Here is a 27682-nt window from a genome sequence, read left to right as displayed (position 1 = left end):
GATGGGTGAACCAAGAGTGAACCCTCCTATAGAATTTGACCCCTGACCCAGAGCTGGAGAGAGACACAGTGGTAGGGGAAGTGGTGTCTAACAGATGGTTACACTTAGTCTACAGCACTGTGCCCTTATATGGTATTTAGCAGAGACCTAAACATGTCTTATATAAGCTGTGTTCAATGTACAGAGAGACAGAGTGGTTATCGGGCTGGGTCACTCTCCAAGCTGCTGCAGAGCTTGTAATTGATGCTGAATTCTTTGATGTAATAAACTTTTATAATCAAGAACAGTGTCAAGCGGATTTCTTCTCAACACATCATCGCAGCATTATCGTTCGGACACCACACTTTTAAAATAAATCAACTGACCAACATTTAATGATGTAAATGTATGACATTATGTTACAAGTTACAGGCACACAGTCTGTGCAAATACTTTTTGAAATCTTTTCTTAAGTATAACTGGAATTTATCTTTCAGACAAACATTTTGAATACTGCAAGCATGTTCAGTTATTTTATTTTTCTAAATAACACCTTGGATATTGCTTGTTACACATTTAATCAACACAGGGTTTTCCTTTGGGTGCTGCATTACATTTGGAGGTGTCTCTAATATTGTCATTGTCTTCCTCATGTACAGTGTGTACATGTCATTGTTTAAAAAAATCATTGAAATAGATTAAATACTATATGAAACCATCTACTCTCCATCTCAAAAGTAGAATCAACAGCTAAAACCATCTTACAAGCATCACACAAATACATTCTATCACAAAGATGTTGAATAGATTACACTTTACAGTTATACCTAATAAAGGTTGTCATTAACATTTAAATGCTTCATTTCACTGACGGATGGATGGATTTCACTGACTGAAATAATTAAACTCAGCTGGCTTTCATTTCAGTCTCCAAAAGAAAAGCTTCATGTAAACGGCTATGTTCAAATGTATTTCACAGAGCATTGCCGGACTTTTATCTTTTAAAGTTCTTCCATGATGATGGATCAGAAATCACACCTTTCAGCGTCTTTAACTAGAAGAAAAATATAAAATAAGACACCGAAATTTCTCGGGGGTGGCAAAAGAGTTTATTGCAAATATTTCAGTACAAGAACACAAACACCCATATAGTCTACTACTGCACCACAAGTCAAATAAGCAGACTATTCAAAAGTCTTTATCATTTAAAACATTAATGTCCTTTCTTGTAATCTTATTCTCTAGAGCCAAAAGAAAAACCTGGGTGTTTTTTAGTAGTGAAGTAGAAATTCCCTTGTAGGCGTTGGCCATATATTTGGGCAAAAAGTTGAAATACTTTGGTACAGGTCCAAGTGAGAGTTTGTAATAAGTAAATATATATCACTTTAACAATACATTTTAGTGTTGCTTGATTTTGAATGATACGTCTTGCAGATTAAGACAGTTTTCTGCTCACCTAAACCTGACCCAGTCCCCAACGTTTTAACTGGCCATCAGTGACTCCAGGTAGTTTCTGCCCATGTAGTACGGAGGTCTTTCATTGATCTTCTGAGGCCCTCCCTCTAACAGACCCACTGGAATATATCTGAGGGACAGGGATGGAGGGGGATAGAGAGAAACATCATCTTTATTTCCTCTCCAGTTCACTTTTCATTAAGTTTTCAATATGAAAGCCAGATAATGTTTGACAAGTTCTTTGGACCTAATTCACCGAGTGGTGCTGTGACAGAAGAGCATCCCATGTTCCCTAACAGGGATTTCATAGATCAGATTTCAAGTTCATATTTTAGTTTAAAACATTAACCATATATTCCTATTCAAGCAGCAGATGTGTGCTCTGTGAACCCAGGATATACGTATGGCAGGTTTCTATTTTGAGTCACATCTTGCAGCCATTTGGAGCCACTAGTATATGTAGTGACTTAATATAAATTTGTTCTTTATTAATACACATTTTGAATACGTATCAGATATCCCCACAGATTCAACACTGTTTAATGAGATGACTTACAACACCATGACCAACAGTGGGCCTGCTATTAAAATACTGTTACTACAAGTATAAACAAACTGAGGCTGCTTCAGTATTACATTAAACAGTAATGAATGAGGCTTGTTCATAGTAGAAGAAATACAATATACTGAAGTGCATGCCGTTGCCTATGTTCGCATGAAGGAGAGCCACTCCAGCATAAAGGTGCGGATCTTCTCCACACATCGGGTGTCAGAGCCCCAGTGCTCCGGGCCGAAGTGTCCAGTCGCTCACCGCACAGCAAACAGAGAACAGTTAAATTTTTGTTGTTTGATTAACAGCCAGTGTTGGGCAAGTTACTTAGAAATTGTAAAAATTTACCAATTAATCCTTATGTCGGGGTTTTTTGTCAACATATGTTCAGGTTTGGTTATTAGCTATTATAATTAATAAATACGGGGCACCACCCTGGAATCAGGGACCAATAACCAAATATGAGCCAAGTCTGATCAGTCTAAAATGGGGTTTGTCCACCTATAGATGGCAAACAGAGAAGGGTGAATCTGTGCACTGGCTGTGTAACCAACTCTTACTACAACATTATACACAAATAATCACAGGCAACGACTTCTTAAAATTATAATAGGATTTATTCAATTTAAGCGTAGATCAATGATCAATAACTTGAGTAAATCACTATTAACTATTCTAAGAAAAAATGAAATAAAATCAATAAACAAATCACACACAAACATACAACAATCCATCAAGCGCGCGTGCATGTGTGTGTGTGTGAGACAAAGGAGGGGGAGAGACTAAGAGAGGGGGTCGGATCAGACCACATGGGTCGTGCCAGATCCGGTTGTGCTAGAGGCCAGCTGATTTTGGAATCGAGATGGCGGTTCAAACCATGTGATTTCAAGATGGCGGAAAATCACTCTCCCCTGAACTAAAGAAATGGGGACGCACTCTGACGCTAGCCTACTGTGGGTCACAGGTCTGGTTAGCTTGAGAGATCACGTGGTGTGTGCATGTGGGGTCAGTAAGCTGGAGGAGGCGAGAAAGGCACACAGCAAAGCTATATACATACAATATACCACAAACTATCTTACAGCCACCAGAAGTGAACGATTCATTCAGCAGCGGTTGCTGCTTTGGATTAGATAGAATGTGCAATTGTATCTGTTCTCAGACAACAGAAACAAACACCAAAAATCCTAATTACTGTTGAAAACACTCAGCTACAACATTATCAATGAGAGGGACGGTAGTGAACTTGCGTTCAGCAACCGTGTTCCCTGGCTTGATAAAAATACTGATACGTTTTCACACAGTAAGAGGAACAAAGCAGTCGCGGCCCAGTGGGTGGTACCGGACACAAGCAACGTGTGTAGCACGGAAAACACACAGCAATCAAACAAGACGCGGCTGTCTTTCAATATCCCTTGGAGTTTCTTAAAAGAAATTCACCACATGAAGCTTATAAGTTACAATAACAAGGTTATAGAACTATCTGCTGCCCAGACATACTAAAGCCTCTTACGTGTTGCTTTGATAGAGAGTAGTTGCGTCAGTCCTTTTGGGAAGTCCGTTAGAGTTGCTCTCGGCTCAGATCTGAAGATGCCGGTAGGTTCCACAGCACAGATGATTCTTTGGGGGCAGCAACAGGAATCAGTGAGGTTCGACTAAGTTGAGAAGGTAGAGCACAGACGTGATCTTCTCAGTTAAGCACGGAGTTTTATCCGTCTTCTTCTGCAGGAAGGAAACGTTATCTTCTGTAACAGTTTCTTTAAATTCAAAATTGTGTTGGTAACACAAAGAAAAAATAATAGGAGGTAGAAAAAAGAAGAAAACAAAGTTGCTCGTCCGGCGAGTGAAGTCTGTATTCAGGAACAAAGAAAGTTCAGCGCTGAAAGAAAAATACCTCCTGTACTGCTGGTGCAGTTGCAGAAAGGCAGAGTTTGTTTACCTACTTACAGTCCCCTGAGGAACTTGGAATGGCAATGAGGGTTCGGAGGTGTTCGGTTTTATACCTCTGTTGACAAAATGGTTGTACTTCCTGGGATTACTCCGCCCCCTGAAAGCTTTAGCCAATACAAACCTTTGGTTTGGTTTAAAAAGTTAAGAGTTCACAGGTAGGTGTGATTTAACTGACAAGAGCCATCTGGGCTTTCTATTGTTCTGTGACCCCCCTTTGTGTAGTCAGGCCGCATGGGCAGGCTTGTAGGATATCAGAAGGCCTCGTCTTTGTTCTAACAGACTGTGAGGCCCAACACTTAAAAAAAAACAAGTATTACTTAACTTCTTAGTGTGTGATAAAAGTTACTATATTACTTTAACTACCACCCCTCCTCCCCCCAAACAAAGCAGTCTCTCCCACTTTTTAAATCACATTCATGACAGCAGCAAGGAGTGAAGTTACGGTTTTGACAAGACATAACGTCTCTGAACGCCAACGGCTGAAATAACAAAAGCAAGCTAATCACAACTGTTGAACTTTTTTTCTGCACATGCATTTGTAAAGGCAGTAGGGCCTTCAGTATTTTTACAACACATCCAGTGGATAGAAAAGGTCTACACACCCCTGTTAAAATGCCAGGTTCTTATGATGTAAAATAATGAGACAAAGATAAATCATGTCAGAACTTTTTCCACCTTTAATGTGACCTATAATGTGAACAATTCAATTGAAAAACACATTGAAATCTTTGAGGGGGAAAAATTAAAACCCTCAAATAACCTGGTTGCGTAAGTGTGCACACCCTTAGACTAATACTTTGTTGAACCACCTTTTGATTTTATTACAGCAGTCAGTCTTTTTGGGTAGGAGTCTATTAGCATGGCACTTCTTGACGTGGCAATATTTGCCCACTCTTCTTTGCAAAAGCGCTCAAAATCTGTCAGATTGCGAGGACATTGCCTGTGCACAGCCCTCTTCAGATCACCCCACAGATTCAGGTCTGGGCTCTGGCTGGGCCATTCCAAAACATTAATCTTCTTCTGGTGAAGTCATGCTTTTGTGAATTTGGATGTGTGCTTTGGGTCGTTGTCGTGCTGAAAGGTAAACTTCCTCTTCAGCTTTCTAACCGACGCCTGAAGGTTTTGTGCCAAAATTGCCTGGTATTTGGAACTGTTCATAATTCCCTCCACCCTGACTAAGGCCCCAGCTGAAGAAAAACAGCCCCAAAGCATGATGCTGCCACTGTTGGGTCAGATGAACGACCAGGCTGGGCCAGTTAAGCCTGGTCCCCACCTTCACCAACTTAATAAACTCAAAATCAAAAAATACTCCATTAGCTTTCTACGATAGTCAACAACTCTGCAGACAAAAAACTTCTCTGGAGACGGTCAAGAGTCGGTGCAAAAAGAGTTTATTCCAAAACAGGACACCTGGACAGCATCCCAGCCGGCTGGAGGACGAAGTCCCCTCTATGGTCTGCGGACAGCCTTATATACCCATTTTGGGCTGGTGTGCCCCCCTCCTATCTTTATGCAGAGTTTCTTATCTTCTGTTTTTATGCTGTTCACACATGTTGTTTTACCGGTTTTCCAGCTTTCATTCATCCTTCTGTGTTGTTGACTTTCTATATTTTGTTATCTTACAGAATAAGAAACTCAGCATTTACATTCAAACTCAAATGTCACACTTTTTCAGCAGTTATGAGTATATAATTCCACACACAGTTATACTTCTTGAAAAATTACTACAGGAATAACAAGTGTTGTGCTGTGGCTATCATCGATGCTGGGTTCCTTACAGTAATATTGTTGTTATAGTAACTTTTTACTACTTTTCTTGTCACCATCTATGCATCATTTGAAGCTTACTCACTCTGCCAAGCTGAGTCAGCTAGTGCTTCGTCAGCAGGTTCACCAAGTGCGCACGGGCAAGTTCACTTGAAGGTCACACAGGCTCTAGCATCAGTGGTTACAAGTAGACAATCAATCCTTTTAAGCAGTAATTAAACATGTAGTCTTAATATCAGCAGAATGACACCTCGGCAATTCATCATTTTATAACAACAGTGGATATCAGTAGACCCAAGCATGCACTTGTTACAGCAGATTTTGAACATAAACAGTAGATAACAGCTGACCAAGGTATGCATAGTCTAAGTGTCTACGGTCAATGCTCCCACTCAGGGATCTTCACTTTGTTACTGCATTCATGATTACAGCACAGCACTTCTAAGTAGAAGATAAGACACGTTTCGGTAATGTTCAAAGATTAAGAAGTAAGTAAGGATAATTAATAAGCTAATAATTATTAATAAACTAACTACTAATGATTAATGATTAATGCTAATTAAGGGTAATACAATGATTAAAAATAATGCATTAAGAAAGATTACTTACTGATACTGATTAAAGATAATAAAATGATTGATTAAAAATGATGAATTAAGAGTGATTAATGATTACTACTCAAAAATGATAACCTGCCTTTTCCTGATCAAGCTATTTTCACCAAAAACCTCACTTTGTGGAATAAGCTGGTGTCTTTTGTGCTGTGTGCTAAAGACATTCCTACTGTGATGGACAATGTTTATGTAGATTTTGTAACCCAATTTACACTAATTCTGCTTCTACATTTTAACTTTTCTGGTGTTTTTATGTCATCATGCTGTGCTCATTCACTCTGCTCCCAGAGCACACGTGCCTGCTTACACACCTCCGGGCAGTTAGACACAGAGAGGACCACACACACTCAGCTATAGAGTTTCAACATTGTGATCTTAACTATAAAATAACTGGTGACAAGAGCTTTAGAGTTTTGACACTGCGATCCCGACTTTACACTCTAAAATACTTTAAATGATGAACACTGCACTTAATGAAATGATGGCAATACAATTAATGACAACAATTTAGGCTGTAATGTTCTAAATAATTTGTGACCCATCATCACCACCATGCTTCACTGTGGGTATGGTGTTCCTTGGGTGATGTGCAGTGTTGTTTTTGCACAAAATATACCTTTTGGAATTATGGCCTAAATGTTTGACCTTGGTTTCATCTGACCATAACACATTTTCCCACATGCTTTTGGGGGACTTGATGTTTGTTTTTGCAAACTTCAGCCGTGCTTGGATGTTTTTCTTGCCACCCTACCCCATTTATATGAAGAATACGGGAGATAGTTGTCACATGTACCACACAGCCAGTACTTGCCAGAAATTCCTGCAGTTCCTTTAATGTTGCTGTAGGCCTCTTGGAAGCCTCCCTGACTAGTTCTTTTAAATTTTGGAGGGACATCCAGTTCTTGGTAAAGTCACAGCTGTGCCATATTTTCTCCACTTGATGCTTTGGAAATTATTTTGTACCTGTCTCCTGACTTATGTCTTTCAACAATGAGATCTGATGCTTTGAAAGCTCTGTGGACCATGGCTTTTGCTTGGCGATGCAACTAAGAAAATATCAGGAAAGCCCTACTAGAACAGCTGAACTTTGATTAGTCAGTTTAAGTGATGGCAGGTGCAAAATGACTTCTAGTTAACCCGAGTTTGAATGTGATTGGTCAATTCTGAACACAGCCACATCCCCACTTATAAGAGGGTGTGCACACTTATCCAGTCAGGTTACTGTAAGGTTTTCATTTTGCCCCCTCAAAGATTTCAGTTTTTTTTTTCCTATTGAATTGTTATTATAGGTGGAAAAAGTTCTGACATGATTTCTCTCATTATTTTGCATCATAAGAACCTAGCATTTTAACAGGGGTGTATAGACTTTCTATCCACTGTACATTGCTTAATGCCACAAATGTCCTTTGTCCTTGTTGTAATGTACAGGCCTCCCTCGGCAGATAACAGCTTTTATGAAAACTTTGAGCAGCTGCTAAAAGAAAACAATCTTGATAAAGAAATTATTATAATGGGGGATTTTAACATTAACTGGCAGGACAAACTCTCTAGAAAAAAGCTTAAACAAATCACAGACAGGTTTGATTTAACACAAGTTGTCCGTGGGCCAACGAGAATAACTAACTCTACTAAGACTCAAATCTATCTTATATTTACCAATAGACCAGAAAGAATTGTAAAATCGTTCAATATGTTGACAGGTTTATTGGATCATAATTTAACTCTTGTCACCAGGAAACTTACTAAAAAACGCTTTCATTCTTGTACTAGTAATAAAAAAGGCACCAATACAATATCAAAACTTTTTAGACGCAGCTAACCAAATTCAATGGGATGACATTTTACCCTTAGTTGACTCTGACAAAGATAGCCAAACATTTTTAATTACACTTGAGAGAACTATTAAAGAATTCATTCAAAAAATCAAGTACAAACATAACAAAAACACTGTACCTTGGATAAATCCAGACATTATAAAAATCATGAAAGAGCGAGACTTAGCCCTAAAATTAGCAAATAAAACTAAATCAGTGCATGACAGAGGACGTTTCGCCATGTTGAGAAATAAAGTTGTAAGGTCATTAAGAAAAGCAAAGGCTGATTTCTTTATTACTATAATTGAGAAATCTAATGGAAATCCTAAAGTAATATGGAGCCAGCTAAGAAAAATGACAGGTGATCAACCCAATGAACAAAAAACTGTAGAAATTAAAGTAAATGACCGGCTGACAAACAATACTCTAGAGGTAGCAGAGGCTTTTAATCATCATTTTATTGATTCTGTGGCTAACATAGCAAGCTGTTTTACACCTGAGAACGTATTTACTCCGCCAATAGACACAAGTCAATCAGTTTTCAACGTATTTAATATCACAGAACTAGAAGTGTCACAGACCATTAAATCACTCAGACCATCGAGATGCAAAGATATTTTTGATATAGATACGGTGATGCTCAAGGCTTTAAGTACATCAATTACACCCCCCATCACCAAAATTATTAATCTGTCCATTTCTCAAAATTTGTTCCCAAGCATGTGGAAACCAGCTGTTGTTGTTCCAGTTTTTAAAAGTGGAGATCCTCATTCCATGTCAAACTACAGGCCCATAAGTATATTGCCCACAGTGTCTAAGATTGCCGAGAAACTGATTGCAAAGCAAATTATTAACCATCTAAACACCACTCCCTATGCTCTCCACCCTATGCAGTTTGGCTTTAGAGCAAAATACTCCACCGAGACTGCGACTTGTTTCCTTACTGAAAATATAAGAGCTCTGTTAGATCAAGGTGGGGTTGTTGGAGCGGTATTTCTGGATCTCAGGAAGGCTTTTGACACTGTTAATTATAAAATTTTACTGACAAAATTATGTAATTTTAATTTTTCCTCAGATGCACTTAAATGGGTTGAGTCTTATCTCACTGACCGTTCCCAACATGTCAGAGTTCAATCATCTAAATCAGCGGCCTTGAGTCTGTCCACCGGTCTTCCTCAGGGATCTAATTTAGGGCCTCTGTTATTCTCCATTTATATAAATGACCTCCCACTCGCTTGTCCTGATGTTTTTGTGCAGATGTATGCTGATGACACCGTAGTCTATGCACACGGTAGGAATATCGCTCAGGTGGTTGAGAAGCTCACTAACTCCATGGATAGCATCACAGCTTGGTTGAAACACTCCTGCCTGCAGCTGAATACATCAAAAACAGTAGCAATGTTTTTTACTAAGTCCCACAAAAACTTCAGTGCTGAGCCAGATATTTTTGTTTCAGGGCAAAAATTGCAGATCGTGTCAGAATACAAATATTTGGGAGTTTTAATTGATTCAAAGTTATCATCTTCATCACATGTAAAAATGGTCTGTAATCGAATTAAATATAGTCTCAGTAACTTTAGACACATTCGCCATCAAATGTCCACACAGGCAGCAAAAATGTACATGCACTCTATGATTTTCTCACACATCACTTACTGTCTACCCATTTGGGCACAAGCTAGTATTACATCTTTGAAACCGCTGCAATCACTTTACAAACGAACTGTTAAAACTCTGGATAAGAAACCATGTATTTCTCATCACTGTCCAATATTACAAAAATATAGATTGCTCAGTTGGGATAATATGGTTAAATACTCAAATCTATGTCTTATTTATAAAATTATTCATGGTTTATCTTCCCCTCCCCTCCAACAGTTTGTCAATACCCGAACAGCTGATTCCTGCAGGACCAGAGGTGCAGCTAGGGGAGATTGTATCATTCCCTTTAGGAAAAGTGTATTTGGTCATACTGCTTTTTCTGTTCTAGCTGCTGCTGAGTGGAACCTCACCCCCATAATTATCAGAAATATAAACACGTATAGTTCATTTAAGATTCAGTTAAGGAAATGGCTTATTGATCATCAGAGTTGTCAACATTAACCTATTACTACACATGCCCTTGATGCACACTGTTGACTTTTTTTTTTCCTTATGTGCGTGTCATGTTTTTACCTGATGTTTGTCCGATTGTTGTTTTGGTGTGTTTAGATTGTATATTGATATTTTACTAAATGTATCTTAATTTTTTAGTGCTATGTACTATGTAATCTTTTTTAGGGTGACTCTTAACATCTGTCTAGGGACTGCAGATGAAAAATAGCCTTTAGGCTAATTCTGGCATATTGACAGAAATGTTTATGAATATGCACTGTCCCTGTAATAAATAAATAAACAAACAAACAAACACTCTTTCCCCGACAAGTCCAAGCATCACTGGCAGCAGCGGCCAGAGTTTCTCTCCCTTTCCGGTGCTGTTGACCTGCCGTGCAGTCACGCCAAGGATGGTGCATTCAGTAACGCAGCATGATTGGATTAGTAAGACCAACTGTAATAATATTACTCTTTGGGAAAAGGTAATCAATACACTAGTTACTGGAAAATGTAATATTACTGTAATATTGCCCACCACTGGTAACAGGAGTTACCAGTTGATAGAGTTTGTTTCAAACCCAAAAAACAAAGTTTCAGTAAATTAAACCTGCAAGTGAGATTGTCTGATCCTTGCTTTTACCCTTCATAAAAGCACTCCACTGACTGCTGGAAAGCCAGGGACTGTTCTTTTGACCAATCTTTAACGCTGTTTGAGTAAGTGAAGCATTATCTGTTAGAGTTTATATTGATATTGCTCTACTGGCACCTGGTCATTTTACAATGGTGAGCCATCACCACCATGACTTAAACTCATGTCGCCACTCTGTTAATAGCCACCCTAACAATTAATGTAATCAAATTCTTTGAGGTGCCAGTGCCAAAATAAATGTTTCAAAACACTAAACATGACCATGTGGCATGATGGACCAGTAAGGGGGGGATTTAATGAAATCCAAAGTACGCCACCTAGGAAATTGGGCCCCAGGAAATATTTAAATCTTGACATTTGAAGGAGAATAAAGAGGAAAAGGCACAGGAATGTTACTGATGAGGCGTGTTTCAACAAATACCAAAATGTATGCATTTTTAACAAACCAACTGGGACTGGAACTGCTGAAAAAGAAAGAACATGAAACAGCAAGAACTATGATAAAATGGTAATAGAAGTTCTTTATTACAATAATTACTTCTTTATATACAAACTTTATACAAGTCCAGCTCTCCAAGACAACAAACTAAACTCGGCATTGCTCACGGCAAAAATGGTGCCGACTATATTGTGTCCCCATGCAATTACTTACATGCAGAAAGGTGAAGGGACCTTGCCACGGGTACCTAGCCTCCCAACAAGATGGCACCCTGCTCAAAATATAAATACACAAAAACAGTCATGAAGTAACCCAGTTGGCTGGTCAAAGGGCAAACTATCACAAAAACCCTCACAAGAATATACAACTAAAGCAAATCTAAACTAAACACAGGTTACAGACAAAAGATAACTAAGGAAAAATGCAGAACTAAACCAAACATCAGGCAGGCACGCCTTCAAACCAAGCTAGTCTGAGCGGAGGCCCTTTGGCTCCACTCGCCTTTGTTTTGGTTTACATTGTAGAAATGTTGCACCTGCACCTGCTTCCAGGTACTTTTTTTCGTATCACCTAACCTCCATCGAGGTTCCAGGCGAGCTGAAGGAAACTAAAATGTAACGTGAAAACACGACAGACTGCTGACTGGTCAGAGAGAATATTCACTATTCAGTGCATCATCATTGCTGCACCAGACAGAGGCAAGCAACAGAAAGTTTTATATTTTACAGTTTTCGTATGGAATTTCATCACTAAATCCACTTCTGAGAAGTTTTGAGGTGAAATCAGCTGTGTAGATTTCAAATATTGACAGTTTTACGAGAAGTGATGGCGGAACAAAAATGTGCTTGAATATTTGAGGAGCTCCGCAAGTGGCTGCGGGGGAAGCCTGTACCAACCCGCGGGAGGAGCGTGTGAGTCCGGCCAGCCGCCCGCTCACAGAGCCGTCACACAGACCGCTGCAGCAACAACGGCAGAGGAAAACACAGCTGGAAGGTTTTCATACCGCTTATCTGTCTTTACATTCTGAGTAATGTTGAAACGTTTTAACATAAAAAAGAGAAAGCTGTGTGGATCGCTGGTGTGTGTGTGTCGCATTGAACATTACGTCGCGGCAGTTGTGTGTGGCGTCGCTATGACGACAAGCCACGTACTATCTCTGGGTACTGTCTGCAATGGAAAACGGAGCAGGGCCAAGTAGAGTCGAGTCTATCGATTTGCGCTATGGTAGCATTTTTCAGCAAGGCAGCATAGATCGTCAGAACACCGGCAACAGTTCAACGTTTAGTCTTGATGGTAAGATGTGGAACAATGATGTTGTGTGGTTGTGGACTTGAGAGCAACTTATACCATCTGCTAGGTTACGGTCTCAGTCTGAAGCGGCTTTGATTTGGATCACACTACCTTGTTTCTTACGACCCGCCCTTCTCTGCTTCTGATTGGCTAGTAGTGCTTACCTGGGAACTGCGCATGTGCAACTCCCAACAAAGATTTTGTACAAGTAAGTTGCATCACTCTGTAGCTCAAGAGCGGAGCGAACAACACATAGGGTGAAAAGAGGAGATGCAGCAATGTGCAGTATGAGGAAAGTATATAAAATACCACCTCTTTAAGTGTGAAAAAGCTACACCGAACGGTCGAAACGATATAGATCTTTATTTTAGTTCATAAGAGTGTCATAATGCAGACCTATGCCCTTGCTAAATGCTTCACAAAAAACGTTTAATAAAGCACACAGTAGCTTCATACAGTCTATGAGTAGCTTACATTATCCAGGAAATAAAACCAATCCTGCTACTTCAGGAGCTAACGCCACCTTTGGCGTAGCCTAATTTACACACGTGTAACATTCTGTAATTTGTGTGATTTAGATATAGGCCTACAATATTGACAGCGGTAGCTATTTTGACGACTGACATATACCAAGAACAATGCATTCAGACTTTACTCAACGTTTTGGAAAATGCTAACCAGTCACCTTCACCACAGTCGCGATGTGTAGAGTAGCGAAACAACCGAGAATGCATCACGTTACGTCCTGTATGGTTATTTCCTGTCCTAACAGGTGTTGTGCCAAATTCTGCCTGCCTGCCTCGAATTGCATGCACCTCGCTGAGAAAAGAGGTGGATGTAAATGTCGGCAGGTTGCCTAAAAAAATTGATCTGCCGAATTATGCATCCACCTCTTTAGGTCCTTTTCAAACACTTTGCTGTGCTCGTTGATCAAACAGCATTATCACCACATATATTTACTGAATTTCAAGGAATGGTAGGCCTACTTCTACTAAGTGTATTAAAATATTAAAGACTAAATGTTCATAAAATATACATCGAATCATTTATCACCATTAAAGAACCCCACAAAGAATATTATAGCGTTTAAAAGCAGTATTTGGAGGTGCATACAATTCTCGGCAGGCAGGCAAAACTCGGCATAACACCTGCCTCACAGTGGAGGTGGGTTGCCAGTGGAGGTCTGCAGTTGGACCCCTCTTGATAGATTGGGTACATTTTATTGTATTTAATCTTTTTGGATTTATTTCTGTTCAGTATTTCTGACTTTTCACTAATACAGTGTTATCTTTGCAGTGCTAACAGCACTAAAAATTACATTCAAAAACACTTTCCACTTCCTGTTCTATAAGTAATCAGATGTTTACTGCCAATACCTTTCAATGGAACTATCCTACTTAAAAAAAGGAGTAGAAAAATAGTCCTTATTAAAATGTTTCAGATGATGTAGTTAATAAAAAAATCAATTTGTTGGCTATTGTTGTTTTACATGTGCGTGAATTATAACGACAATAAGCTTAGATGTTTTAAATGTTGAAATTTAAAACTAATTATCTGTCTGCAGGTGATGAAGAAAATACCACTGACCTCATCGTGTATGATTATTCATCTTATTATTGAGGGGAGGTGGGAGAGTTCATTCCTTGCAACTACGACCATGTGGGAGATTTTGGGAGAGTTTTTCTGCCTACTCTCTATAGTTTGGTTTTCATCCTCGGCTTCATAGGTGCGTGAGTGAGTGAGTGAGTGAGAGAGAGTAAAGAAGACCATTACTTTACAAAGCTGAAATGCATATGATACACAGTGTTCTTACAGATTTGACATTTCCCCCCTCTCTCAGGTAACAGCCTCGTGGTGTGTGTCCTGGTGAAGCACAGAAACCAGACTAACTTCACAGACATCTGCCTTTTCAACCTGGCTCTCTCTGACCTCTTGTTCGTCCTCACGCTGCCTTTCTACTGTCACTACTCTGTGGTCAGTGAATGGACTTTCGGAGACTTTATGTGCCGCTTCATCGCTGGCTTCCACAACATCGGGTTCTTCAGCGGCATCTTCTTCATCGTTGTCATGACGCTGGACCGCTACGTCGTCCTCATGCACGCGCAAGCAGTACCACGATATCGCACTCTGAGGAAAGGCATCGCTCTGACTGTGTTCACCTGGATGCTGAGCATGAGTGTCTCTCTACCGGCTTTTGTCTTTACAAAGTCGACTCTGGCGTGCTGCGCTGTGCCTACCTCCCTGAAAACGATGGCTGGGAGACTTATAACCTCTTGGCAATAAACATACTGGGTCTCGTGATTCCCTTCTTGGTGATGGTAGTTTGCTACTCCAGGATCATCCCCACGCTAGTGAACATGAGGAGTGCAATGAAGCACCGCGTTGACAAGATGATCATGGCCGTAGCTGTGGCCTTTTTCTTATTCTGGGGTCCATATAACATTTGCCTTTTCTAGTGGTTTCTGAAATCTACAGGTAAATTACTGCTTGATTGTAAAAAGGAAGGGCACTTAATGGTGTCAGTAACAGTGACCGAGGCCTTTGCCTACACTCACTGCTGCCTGTACCCCATCATATACGCTTTTGTAGGATAAAAGTTTTGGAAAGAAGTCGTGCAGCTGCTAATCAAATGTGTGCCTGGGATTTACTTTGCCAGAGATTTATCAGATAGCTCATTCAAGAAAAGCTCAGTTGTGTTCAGGTCCTCTGAGATCACCTCCACTTTCATCGAGTAGGAGGTGGAAGTCAGATGTAATGTGTTTTAAAGACATCACCTGCAGAGTATAACCAGTGTTAGTGTGTGAAGAATTAACCCAAACTGAGAAGCATGTCTACCTTATATTTCATGTATAACTAAACTGTGCAGTTTCATTTTGTAACTTTTTCTTTAAAGAGCTCATATTATTATTATTTGCGACAATATACGGTTTACTGAATAAAGGTCAAATTATGCTTTTTGGCTTTTTCCCTTTCCTTCATCGTGTTATCCTTTACTTCCATAAAATATCTGCAATTATTTTTGAGACTTGGGTAAGACAAATGGATACTTAATTGAGATAACAATATCTCAATATCTCATCATCGCAGCTGATGCGACACCGGCGTACGCCCTGATAGTAATCAACTGAACCCACTTGCACTGTTGAGTCCAGACACCTGTGACAAGTGGTAGCATAGAGCAACATTAACATCAAAAAAACTGAAGCGCAACCTTGCTCTGTTTTGGGACTGCGAGCTGCACTTGCTGAAGTTAACTGTGACTGCGTCGGTCAAACGGTCTGAAGGGGATAACGGTACTGCCAGAGGATCAATAACGCACAGCACTAGAGAGTAAAGGTCAGGTGGATTTCTCATTAAATGTTTCATAATGTGATGACTTTTTTCTGGACATGTCAGAGAACACAGAACTGCACTGCATTTTATTCTGTTACAGTTAGGCTATTAATTGTGAATTGTCACCTGCCACCTGAATTTTTCAGAAATTTACCAGAATGCAGGAAATAAAGTTTTAATGCTTATATTTTTCATATAATTCAGCATTTAAGATTAGATTAGATAAGATTAGAAATAGTGTTAAAATATCATCTCGATCTTGTGAACTCAATCTCGAATCTCGTCTTGTGGGTTAAGTGTCTCGTCACACCGCTAGAAATAACAGATGAGATCTCATCATTGTATATTTTTGAGTTCATTAATGTCTTGCTTATTGCTCCTAAAAAGCAGTTCTGTGGAGATATTAGTGAGCCTGATTGTATTGCATTACAGTCTATGCTTGGGGATCTTTGCTGGAGGCTTGTCCTGAAATGGATTTGAACTCCGGTCCTGCTGTTTGACACTGCTACTGCACCATCCAGCTAAAATTAACAGCGAAGAACTGATTGTCTTTAAATATAGTAACTAAGTGACTACCTTAACAAATTGGAACTAAAAGGAATTTAATAAGTGCATTATTTTTGATGACAAAATATATTTTCATCTTCTTCTTAGTAACTTGTAACAGATAATCAACAATAACAACAATAAAGATTTGAAATTAAGGGAAGTAAAACTATAAACACCCACAAAAGAAAATACTCAAGTGCAAGTACCTCAAAATTTGACTTAACTACTTGAGTAAAAGAACTTTATTTTCCACCCCTAAGTGGCGTCACCAAGACAACCTGAGACATACCATGGAGGTTTTTACTTAAAGGAGACTTAAAATAGATTTATTTAAGATCATTTAGAGATCTCATCTTTTGATCAGAGTAAGACACCGATCAGTTATTTACTCCTGAGGTCGCTATGAGGAAACTGAGAATTCAGGAGAAGAATCATGAGATCCTATGAGTCATAGCTGAGTTTTCTTTCTTTGAGCTCGTGGTCCCATGTTCAGGAGACTTAAATTAGACTTCAACATTTGTTCTGGCTGTCCCTAGTCTCACTCGACTAAAATTTCCTGTTTCATCACTTGATTTGGTCAAAGCTATTCTGACATAAGTTTATCAAATTTTTTGTCTTCTAAAATAAGGTGTCAATTTTTTTAATTGTGTTCAATATTTATACATAAGTATAGTTACATTAATCAAGTGCGTATTTTACCTTAACCATTCTGCTAATGAAGTTCCAGCAACCTCACTAAGTCTAAGAAACAAATTACAGGAAAGCTAATAACATAAGGTAAGGCGAGTTTTACAACATGGGTCTATAATCATTTTGCTTTTAATCAGCTACTTGTAGTTTATTTGATCTGTAATTTGCACCAAGTGATTTTACCTCAGTGGAAAAACGCCTTTCCCTAAAAAAACGCATTTGATTAAATACAAATTAATTTGTCAATTGTAGCTATTTATTCTACTTATAATATGTAGCCCTAAGCATGGCCTTCCGCAAGATACAAAAAACATAACATTTTGTCAGCAAATAGACATTGAGCTTACATGACCATATGAGTCATGTACTAAGCTGATGAGAGTTCTTAAAAACATCCTCTTTACTGCCTGAAACATTAGTGTTGTGAAGAGAGTTTGCTGTCACTTAATGTCTGCGACACGTCCCTCCCTATTTTTGTGTATTTACAGAAACACATACATACACCATAGACTGTATATAAAAAACATATACAGCGGCAAATAGAACTGTTTTCTGTTTCATAGGAAAGTTTCTGTTTAAAAAGTAATCCCTATGAGTAATCCCATCCATCCATTCATCCATCGCCAACCGCTTATCCTGCGTACAGGGTCGCGGGGGGGCTGGAGCCAATCCCAGCTGACATTGGGCGAAAGGCAGGGTAGGCTACACCCTGGACAGGTTGCCAGTCCAGGTTTTGCTGTAATTCAATGCTGCAACAAAGACTAGGCCTACATGATGCCTTTAAAAGCATCATGTAAGCAAATGATGAACATTCACTTAAAAAGACAAAGTCACAAAGACACACCTGAGCAGCAGGTAAGCTAAAATGCTTTGTTTACCTCGCTGTGTCATGGCAGTGCAGCAGGCGTGAGCAGTAAAAACAAGGAATGGGGTTTAACTTATATGGACTCTAACTGAACCGAGTGGAATGGATTTGAAGAAGCAGCAGCGTGAAAGTGACGGCTGTAGAAATGAGTTTAATTTATTTATTTACGACGCTATGAAAGGTGAACAAACAGATGCACTGAATTACAGACAGTAAAAGTGAGTGGGTCCAATAACACTGGTCTTAAAAAGTGGGTGGGTCTTGACCCACCCACACACAATGGTTCCGACGGCCATATAATGTTAGCTTTTACACGCATCAACGCATGGGGGGAATTCACTTAGGCCAGACTGAGTTCTTCTGTAGGCTGTGACTTAAATGCAACAGCTGCTCATGTAAATGGGTGATGAAGTAATACCATATCTAATTCCTCTTTCTCTTAGATAAGTTGCAGGTCCAAATAATACTATTTAATTACACTAATTACTGTTACTGCACTGTAGATTGGTTCAACCAGAGTGTGATTTTGCTCTATAGTTTGACTGCATAAAAACACACATACTAAGCTGTTGATAAGGATCCTATTTAAAGCGGCTACCATCTGAATTTAATAACCTGATGGTGGAAGGAATAAAAGATTTGGAATAATAATTACTATATGTATGGATACATATATGTATGATTGCTTTTATTTTATTATATTTTCCTGTGTAGCCTATATCTGTGGGTATATGCTTATGTATGGCCTAGCCAGTTAGGCAGCATCTACATAGCCTATTTATTTAATTTATTACAGCAAATAAATGCAGAAAGTCAGAATATAGAAAATAGATATCATAAAATAATTTAGTTTAGGCTTTGCCATCATGCCTAGACCTGTGAACAAATGTCTATTATTAGAAAAAACAAAACAGCCCACATTTCCTTAGACCTGCAGAGGACTGACCTCAGAATCAGCTGCCCTGCCATTCTCCTGCTTTTCTCTCTCTCTCTCTCTCTCTCCTAAAATATCTTCAATATCCATCTGGTCAATTGATTGAGGGATCTACAACAGCATTAACAGAGACACTATGACATCTAGTTGTCACTGAAAACAACATTATGTGTAGGCTGATATTGTTTTGAAACAGGCTACTAGATAGGTAATATCAATGGCAACGTTTGGCTCTGCTAACAAAATCTGCCTAGCAGCTCCACCTGCTGTTTATGGTTAACATCAGCTGTCAAACGGTCTGACAGCTTCTGTTCACATCAGTAGCCTATTTTTCTCTCGTGTGTGAAATGAATTCCACATTAGTGAGCTTTGTTGTTCAGTTATGGTCCAAACTTTGATTTTTAATAAAAACATGTAGGCTAGACTGTGTTCCAGTCGAGCCTGATTGTTGGGACAGAGGAACTGAGGAGATGAGGTTTACATGGTTTAACTTGATCTGATGCGTATTCACCTTCACTTTCACTTTCTTTCAGGTCACGTATGCTATGAGCCATGTAGCCTACTCAGCTGATGCGAGTTGTAAACAAAAATATCCTCTTCATGCTCTGAACCGTAAATTCAAATCAGTTTAACAGATTAAGTCTCTCAGGTGACATAAAGTGGGACAGCTGCTGCTCAATGGCTTTAAACCCGTAAGTAGACCTAACTAAAAGCTTCTGTTTACAGTTTGTGTTGTTTTAATTGTGTTCAACTGAAAAATATAATCTTTGTTTACACCTGACTGACGCGCATAGGCTATTAATTTAACATCGACGCAGATCAGAAAATCGATTCAAAGTGGCCAAACATTGGACCACATGAGCAATGTCCAGTAGCTCTTTCCCTCTCTCTCTCTCGTTATTATTTATTTAAAAAAAATAACGTTAAGACAAGTTCGTTTTGGTTTTGTGTGTATGTGTGTGAGTGTGTATGTGTGTGTATGTGTGTGTGTGTGTGTGTGGGGGGGGGGGGGGCTGTCAGTAAACTATGGAATCAGAGTTTATTTAGTCAAAACTCAGGCCTACTGAAGCAAAAACAATAATCTCAAAAGTAAAACCCATAAATTGCAAACAAACTATTGGTCTTTTCCTTGTTTGATGAGAAGCCCTGTTGTTTACAGCGCCCCCTGCTGCTTTCTCACTGATCAGACTTCTGCTCTCACTCTGCTTTGACGCTGCCAGCTCTCATGTTCGTGCTGCATGACTTCTTACTTTATTAATCTTATGGCAATCCAGTTTCCTGTAAACCTTCCAGTGTTTCAGGGCAACAGCTCGTTGCACTGAACATCGGAGCTGTCACTCAAACACTCACTATCCAATGGGAATGCACCCCTGGCGTTTGTGTCAGAACTGAAACAAAAAGTCAGGCAGCGCAGACAGCTGGCAGAGTCACGTGTCTTCTCATTAAAATCATATGTTTACTTTCACTTACAGTAGGCTAATATTCTGTCACTCGATTTGCAGAAACATGAAAAATTAATAGTCTACTGAGAAAATATTCAACCACATGCTCTTTGAAGTTCAATACACATAAAACTACTTTTAAATGTTTTTATTCAGACTTGAAGAAGATTAGACTATATGTCACAGACTTCTAAAACACCCAGATGCTCTACTGTGGCCTTTTTTGTTGATTGATCTGTTACTGTTACAAACCTTAAAGGAAGAACTTATTCATGATGAGGATTCACTAAAATACATCTACACAAATCTGTCCTGTATCTTCTTCCTCTAATAAAACTGTCTCCCCTCTGACAGGGAGAAGATGATCTGGATATTTCTGCTCATCAGCCTGACCTCCTCTGTCTCTGGTTAGTCGGGCTGCAATTGTGATTAACAATTCTCTATGTCTTTTAACCTGACACTTATTTTCTTGATTAATTAACTTTAGTCTTTCCTTTTTTGTGTTAAAAAGTGATGGGCACATTTAAGAGCTCATATTAGGGGTGTGACGAAACACTTAATCCATGAGACGTGATAATGCACAATATTGGAGTCACGAGAACAAAGGGACATTTTGTAATTTATGATGGAAATGTCTTTATTTATACTAAGGGAAACGAAATTCAAGTGGCCGGTGACAATCAGAATATAAAAATATTATCAACGGGTTGATATTATAATCAGCAGCTTGTTTTTTAGCCTAAGTTACTGTTTTGGACAAGGCAGATCTGTTTCTTCTTTAAACTGCATTTCATGTTTTCTTAATGTGCAAATAAACCTTTCTCATAGAATTTCTATTTGTTATTTAACATTTCTTATTGCAAGCTAATTTTTTAGAAAACCTTTTGCAAATGCTTTCAAAAAGTGGTGGGGACATGTCTCCAGCATCTTTCAAATAAATGTTAATATCTCCCCTCACGACTTCCCAGAGCCCAGAGTGACGTCCTTAAACTGCTGGTTTTGTTTGACCAACAGTCCAAAACCAAAACATATTTTATTCACAAAGACAAGCAGCAACTCTGCATGAGAAGCTGGAAGCAGCAAATATTTGGCAGAATAGTTGATGATTCGACTAATCTGTTAATGGACTAATGTTTGCAGAGCCTCTTCTGACGTGTTGAATTTAAAATAATTTCCCATTAACAGTCAGTTCCTTGATAGAAGTGTTTGTGGCTGAAATGAGGTTAAAAACTGAGGTCTGACTCCACATATTTCCTGATTTACACCCACAGAACAGTTTCTCTTGAACGTGACCTCTCATGGAGAGAACAGTGACGTGATCCTCACCACACCTGAAGGTGGGTCAGTGAGCTGTTACCATGGTTACTCATGTAGAAATAGTGCATCACAGGCCAACTGTTGCCTCATAAAGGTGATGCACAAATCTGATATAAAGGAAAAACATTGTTTTAGTAGCTACTTCAAAATGTGCAACATAAACCACTGCACCACCTGGTTACTGTGATAATAACATGTTGACAAACACTCAGCATATTTACTGAGATTAATTCACTATAACAAGATAACAAGCAATTTCCAAATCTCTGCAAACTGATTTTAACACTGTATCAACATGAAGGACAAACAGACAGTGAGTTGAAATTTTGAGACACACAGTGAAAAACTAAGGAAGCAGAAGCAGCTTATAGTCAGACTGTTCAGCAGGTTTTTGGTAAATAATTTCTCTACAGTGTCACCATCTGGCCAAGAGGTGTAACTTCTGTTAGGTGACTGGTTGCTGTTAAATCATCTGATTGTTTATTTAGTTTCTCATTGTCTCTAAATTGGTATAAATGTTGTTGATGTGGTGGTCCAACACTGCTGAGTTGATGCTCCTGATATCAGACACAAACACTGGTTTTCTATCTGCATGCAGCTGTAAAAAAACACCAGGAGGGCCGGAGGAGGAAGAAGACACATCATATGACTGGAAGAACGATAAAACTACTCAAGAAGCTGTAGCTGGTGGACTTCTGTTAATTGCTGCTGTAATAGCTCTAGTCGCTGCAGCTGAAAGATGTGTAGCTACACTCATTCATCGAGTTAAAAGAAAGTAAGTTTGCGCTTCTGTTTTTTAAAATCGATCTATTTCCTCTTATCATTTGTCTGAGTCGTTGTTTGCACTTAATTTTGTCTCATGTCAGTCTCACAGGTCAAGACCAGGATAGACGTTCCCTCGCTGAGCTTATCAGAAAGATCAAAACCAAGTTACATCCACAACCACAACTGCTCCAGGTGTGAACGGATCCAGACCACGAGTCAGTCTGGTCCAAGATGTCTGAAGGAAGCAACGTGATGAATATAAAGTTCCTGTCAGTTCTTCTTCATGGTAAAAGTTTCTGCAGGTTGATTCTCACTGAAGCATCTGTGTGCTCTACTTTTAGCCAAGTTACTAATCACACAGACTTGACTGCTGATCATTATTCTCACTTTACTGTAGTGGTGTGTATTTGTAAATATTTTATTGAGTCATACAGTAACGGTCATTTCTATGTGAGTGTGTTGCCCCTCGAAACTTGAGTCAGACCGTCCATCACAGTGAGCATCATGTCTGAAATGTTTCCACTGCATCACGACTCAGCAATAACTAAACTGAAACATCAGTAAGAGACATGAGAGGAGCTCCAGCTGAGGCTCTTTAGAAATACAGACTTTGGATCAGATTATAGCTGTGAAGAGTTGTACTCTGGGTAGAATGGCCTCCTCTGGCCACCTGTAGGCTCTGTCACTGGTACACCTTCATAAATAAGGCAATTCTTGGTCTGCTGCCGAGACACCTGTGTGTACTTATAATGCAGAAAAGTAACACGTGAAACTCTTTGGGTTCTCAGGACTTCTTTATGCTCTTTGTGCCAAATACCCGTACAGAAACAGGACAAAACGCCTGTCTTGGCCAGGTCACCGTTATGAAAGAGGTTCTTAATCTCAATGGGACTCTCCTGGTTAAATAAATGAAGAGAGATCTGAGTGGAGCATTAAGCATAAACTATTTACCCAGCATGCACCTTGATCCAGGCCTGACCACAAGTCAGTCTGACAGAGACTGAAACCTGACTTCACCAACAAGGAGGTCTTCTGAGAACAGTTCAGGCTCTAAACTGCATCCACAGCAGCGTTTACCAACAGGAACTAACGTGAACAAAGACTCACAGAGTGTGCAGCATGTTTAAGTCTCTGCGTGTTGATTTCACTGCAAACTGAAAAAAAATGAAACCAGCAGCAGCCTGGAGGAGAAGACAAACATCCAACATGTGACGTTAGGACTTTGAGTCATCCTGTTTTAATCTGACGTTTATGTGCTGTCAGAAAAGATGTTTTACAATAATTAATAATGGTTACATTTCAGATACATTTTAAGCATCATTCAAGTATTAATTTTCTTTTTGTGTGTATTTTTGTTATTTCTGCTTTTATACAAAAGTATTTCATCCTTCTGCAAAGCACTTTTGACTCTTTGAAGTGGCCCAACAATAACTAAACTGAAACATCAATAATAGACATGAGATGGAAACAATGAATCCAGCATAAACACATTAAACATGCTTCTTTAGAAGCAGACAGAAAGTTTTATTTTTCTGCAAAGCACTTTCTAATCTATGAAGCATTTTCTAACCTGTTTGTAAACATAAAGTTTGACTACTGTTTTCCACTGTGTGAAAATATCCCTTGCTATTTTTATGTAATTTGACTGTAAGAGCATGGAGGGACTGTGTTTTACAGATGTGTAACAGACTGTATAAACTTTATAAGTGTTTTTCTGTAAACAGACGTTTTCAGGGACTTTTTCAATGTATTTTCAACATGACATCTGAATGTTTTCATTGACGTGGTGAATTTGTCTAAACCAGTAGAAGCTCTGTATTTTTTATGAAGATATACATTTCTCAGTTGACTTGATCTAAAATAAAGTCCAGCAGGTAATCAGGCAGCGTCTGTTCTTTGTGTCCTTCAGACTGCAAACAAACAAATCACAGATTCTGCAAAACATCAATAATAGATCAATAATAGATGTTTTAGAGGTCGTTCATGTGAGAAGTGATCAAACTGACCAACGAACGTCTTCTGACAGCTAACAGACGTATTTGATGAAATAAAATCTCCAAATAATGACCTGCTTAAACTGCAGGAGGAGAAGACAAAATTATTATTCAGCTGTTTAGTCAAATCATCAAGTAGAGAAGCGGCCAATTCACTGAAAAACATCTTCTACACAAAACTTTACTAAATTTTAAAAAAGCATACATTTATTTTTCTTTAATCAATTTATTAAAGATCAAATTATGGAAAATATTAAATATTTATTGGATATACTGTAAATGAAAACAATGCCATTAAAAGTGTTTAAACTGTGATAGCCAAGCTTTTTAAATCCCAGAATAAGACACAGAAAAGTTTCACTAACAAATGCTTTTACAGCATTTAATGAATGCCTTTGATGCTTGATATGTGATCCCCCCGTTTAGGGCTGTCCCCGACTAAGGATTTACATAGTTGAATCAGAATCATCAAGTCTGCCTTCGACTGATGAAATCATGTGTTTTTGTGCACGGCGATTGTGAGCCGAAGCTAAACTGAGGCTTATTGTTGACCATTCTCTCTCTTTCTCTCGCCTGCCATTCACCGGTCTTGTGCAGAGTTTTTGCCATGCTGCCGACAACTGCACGCCCGTCACGGTTCCTCGCGGGTCTATTTCAAGTAGCTGGCTATTTAAAAACGATACAATATTCTTTGTGTGGTTCATCAATGGTGATAAATTATCCAAGATGCGGACAATAGTGTCGTTCAAAGAACGTTTCGTTCATTTAACCTAATCGTGTGTATGACTCGGGAGGAACGGGTTGTCTCAGTGAGTAATTCGTTCATTTTCACGCATGTGTGAAGGATCTTGGACTCTTACATTCACTCGTCCGCACCGTAACTTTAGTCCTGCTAGTGTTTACAGCTAAAAGCTGATGAGAGTTGTTCTGGGTCCACTTCAGAGCCCTGACAGGGTTCTACCGGGAGCTGAATTACCTCAGAGGCCGTCTCCCCTCTAAAACAAACAGACCCGGTCATTAAAACATTAAAACACAGCCACGTAGCAACGTTAACGTTAGTCCTATAAACAGCTGACAGCTGATCCTGGTCCGCCAGAGAACGCAACGTAACTTTTACTTTTTATTTACCAACAGAGCCGTGCTGTTGTTTCACAGCTCGTGACTGGTGAACAACCTGCAGTGTTTGAGAGCGATGTGCTCATGTGTGTTTCTCTGTCCAGAGGTAGAGATAATATATATATTATATACATAAGCCTTTATATGGCTGGTCTGGTTATATCCTCGGGAAAGATTGTGAAAATGGAAGGATTTAGCCGGAGTAGTCCATTGCATATAGACAACATATTTCTTTGGTTTTTACATGGTTTGAATTTGGTTGTGGGCCCAAGGGGGTTTATATTATGATGATATAGTAATACAGTAATCAAGAGGTGAATTTGTGCATTATACTTTGTCAATTAAAGAAATCCAGGCAGCCTTCAGTGTTTGGGAACGGCGCTGTTTTTTAATCGCCCACCAGAGGGCTGAACGAAATGACACAAAAAAAAGATTAGTTCATTTTAATGAACGAGTCTGTCAAAAGAGTCGAACTTGCCATTACTAGCGGAAAACACTGGTGAAGCTGTGGCTCCACCTCTTCAGCAAGTGTTCCACCTGCCACTACACACATTCATGCTACGCCTACACATGCGCATTGACGACCCAGGGTTAGGGTTACAATTTCGGATTTATTCACACACTTTAAAAACATTTATTGGAAGTTCTTTTGTTGTTTATGTTTATTTACAGCATTAAACGTTGACATGTTTATTGTAATAGGCTGTATATTAACGTATTGGGAGAAAACTGGTAGTTCTATGTAAAATCAGACGTTGAGCACCCCCATATCACCAAAATGGCATGATCCTTGTTTCGCTGTGAAGCTTTGACTGTGAGTTGAATCAGGCTCCGCACATCGAAGCATCAACTCATCGGGGTCAGCCCTAATCCTGTTGCGTCATGTTCTATTATTCTGTTGTTTAGGCTATTATGTTTTGGCTGAAGACTTTCTGAAGATGTAGCCTACAATTCAAAAACAACACTTGTATTGTCTATCAGACAAGATCATTTTTTATTAAATACAATGTTGTTTACCTGTGGATGGTGATATGAATTGTTAGTGTAGTTTTGGAATTTAAAAATCCTACATGTTACCTGGCGAAGTCACATGGAACTCAAATTAAAAGAAAGGTCCCCATCGTACAGCAAAGGGTGTTACACACCTTCAACAAGCCGGCATCAGTGCTCACTCGGCATTGGAGGGTTTAACAACCCACTGCCTTCTTCAAAATAGTGTTTAAAAAATCTTATGATTTTGTTCTTGTGCATCATCATGTCTCATGTCCCAAGTGTATCATCATGCCCCTAATCTGACCCCTTATGTCCCCGACCACTTTTCAACACAAAGTGACACCCTGGTTATTACTTGTTTAATGGTAAGAACGTCTCATTAGTAACTACCCCAATCACCACTACAGTTTAATGTGTACAGTTGTTGGATCAATTATTTGTCAACATTTTTCAAAAGATGCGTGAGAGACAGGGACCAAGATAGAAAGGGGGCCCACAGAGACTGCTTGTTTAAAGGGCCCAGAATTTTGTTCTATGCCGCTTGCACTAGGGCCATCATAAAAACAAATTATACAAACATTTACTGGCAGAGAGGTAAAGGAATTGCCTCTCTCATTGATGCCACTGGTCCAAAAACAAGTATATTTTACAACTAGTAACTGTTCAGTTCTCTATACCGACATGCTCAGTAAACAGTTCCTCTTACATCCAAAATGCACTAATGCAATCAAAACACATTTCACAATCTACTCTTGTACCAAAACACTGGTATCTTGACCCTCTACCACTCATTATATACTGACCAAAAACAGATAGCATTATACACTGAACAGAATTATAAACGCAGCACTTTTGTTTTGCCCCCATTCATCATGAGCTGAACTCAAAGATCTGAGACTTTCTCTATGTACACAAAAAGCCTATTTCTCTCAAATACTGTTCAGAAATCTATCAAAATCTGTGTTAGTGAGCACTTCTCCTTTGCCAAGATAATCCATCCACCTCTCAGGTGTGGCATATCAAGATGCTGATCAGACAGCATGGGTATTGCACAGGTGTGCCAAAGGCTGGCCACAATAAAAGGCC

At 39.2% G+C, this 27682-nt stretch overlaps 3 long non-coding RNA genes and 1 pseudogene across 3 annotated transcripts in view; 3 read left to right on the top strand and 1 right to left on the bottom strand.

Annotated features, from left to right (window-relative positions):
- Window positions 1–1069: 1069 nt before the first annotated feature.
- LOC119911750 lies at window positions 1070–3934 on the bottom strand. The gene is made up of 2 exons (XR_005446025.1): window positions 3495–3934; window positions 1070–1564 (listed from the first exon to the last, which is right to left on the bottom strand). It is a non-coding gene; the product is annotated as an uncharacterized LOC119911750 (long non-coding RNA).
- Window positions 3935–9383: 5449 nt separating this feature from the next.
- Window positions 9384–15569, top strand: LOC119911937 (annotated as a pseudogene).
- Window positions 15570–19403: 3834 nt separating this feature from the next.
- The window catches only part of LOC119912458, a 29118-nt gene continuing 20839 nt past the window's right edge, over window positions 19404–27682 (top strand). Inside the window, exons 1-3 of the long non-coding RNA XR_005446159.1 lie at window positions 19404–19661; window positions 20766–20818; window positions 21683–21748. This is a non-coding gene — a long non-coding RNA (uncharacterized LOC119912458). The remainder of the gene's footprint in view (window positions 19662–20765; window positions 20819–21682; window positions 21749–27682) is intronic.
- Window positions 22336–24376, top strand: LOC119912459. Its single transcript, XR_005446160.1, has 3 exons — window positions 22336–22503; window positions 22595–22779; window positions 23561–24376. It is a non-coding gene; the product is annotated as an uncharacterized LOC119912459 (long non-coding RNA).

Source organism: Micropterus salmoides, unplaced genomic scaffold (assembly GCF_014851395.1).
Source record: "Micropterus salmoides isolate LMB-PRFRI ecotype aquatic unplaced genomic scaffold, ASM1485139v1 Ms_hic_scaffold_2, whole genome shotgun sequence".
Lineage (NCBI taxonomy): Eukaryota > Metazoa > Chordata > Actinopteri > Centrarchiformes > Centrarchidae > Micropterus > Micropterus salmoides.
Note: the sequence above shows the minus strand (reverse complement) of the source record. Positions and strands in the feature narration are given on the sequence as shown.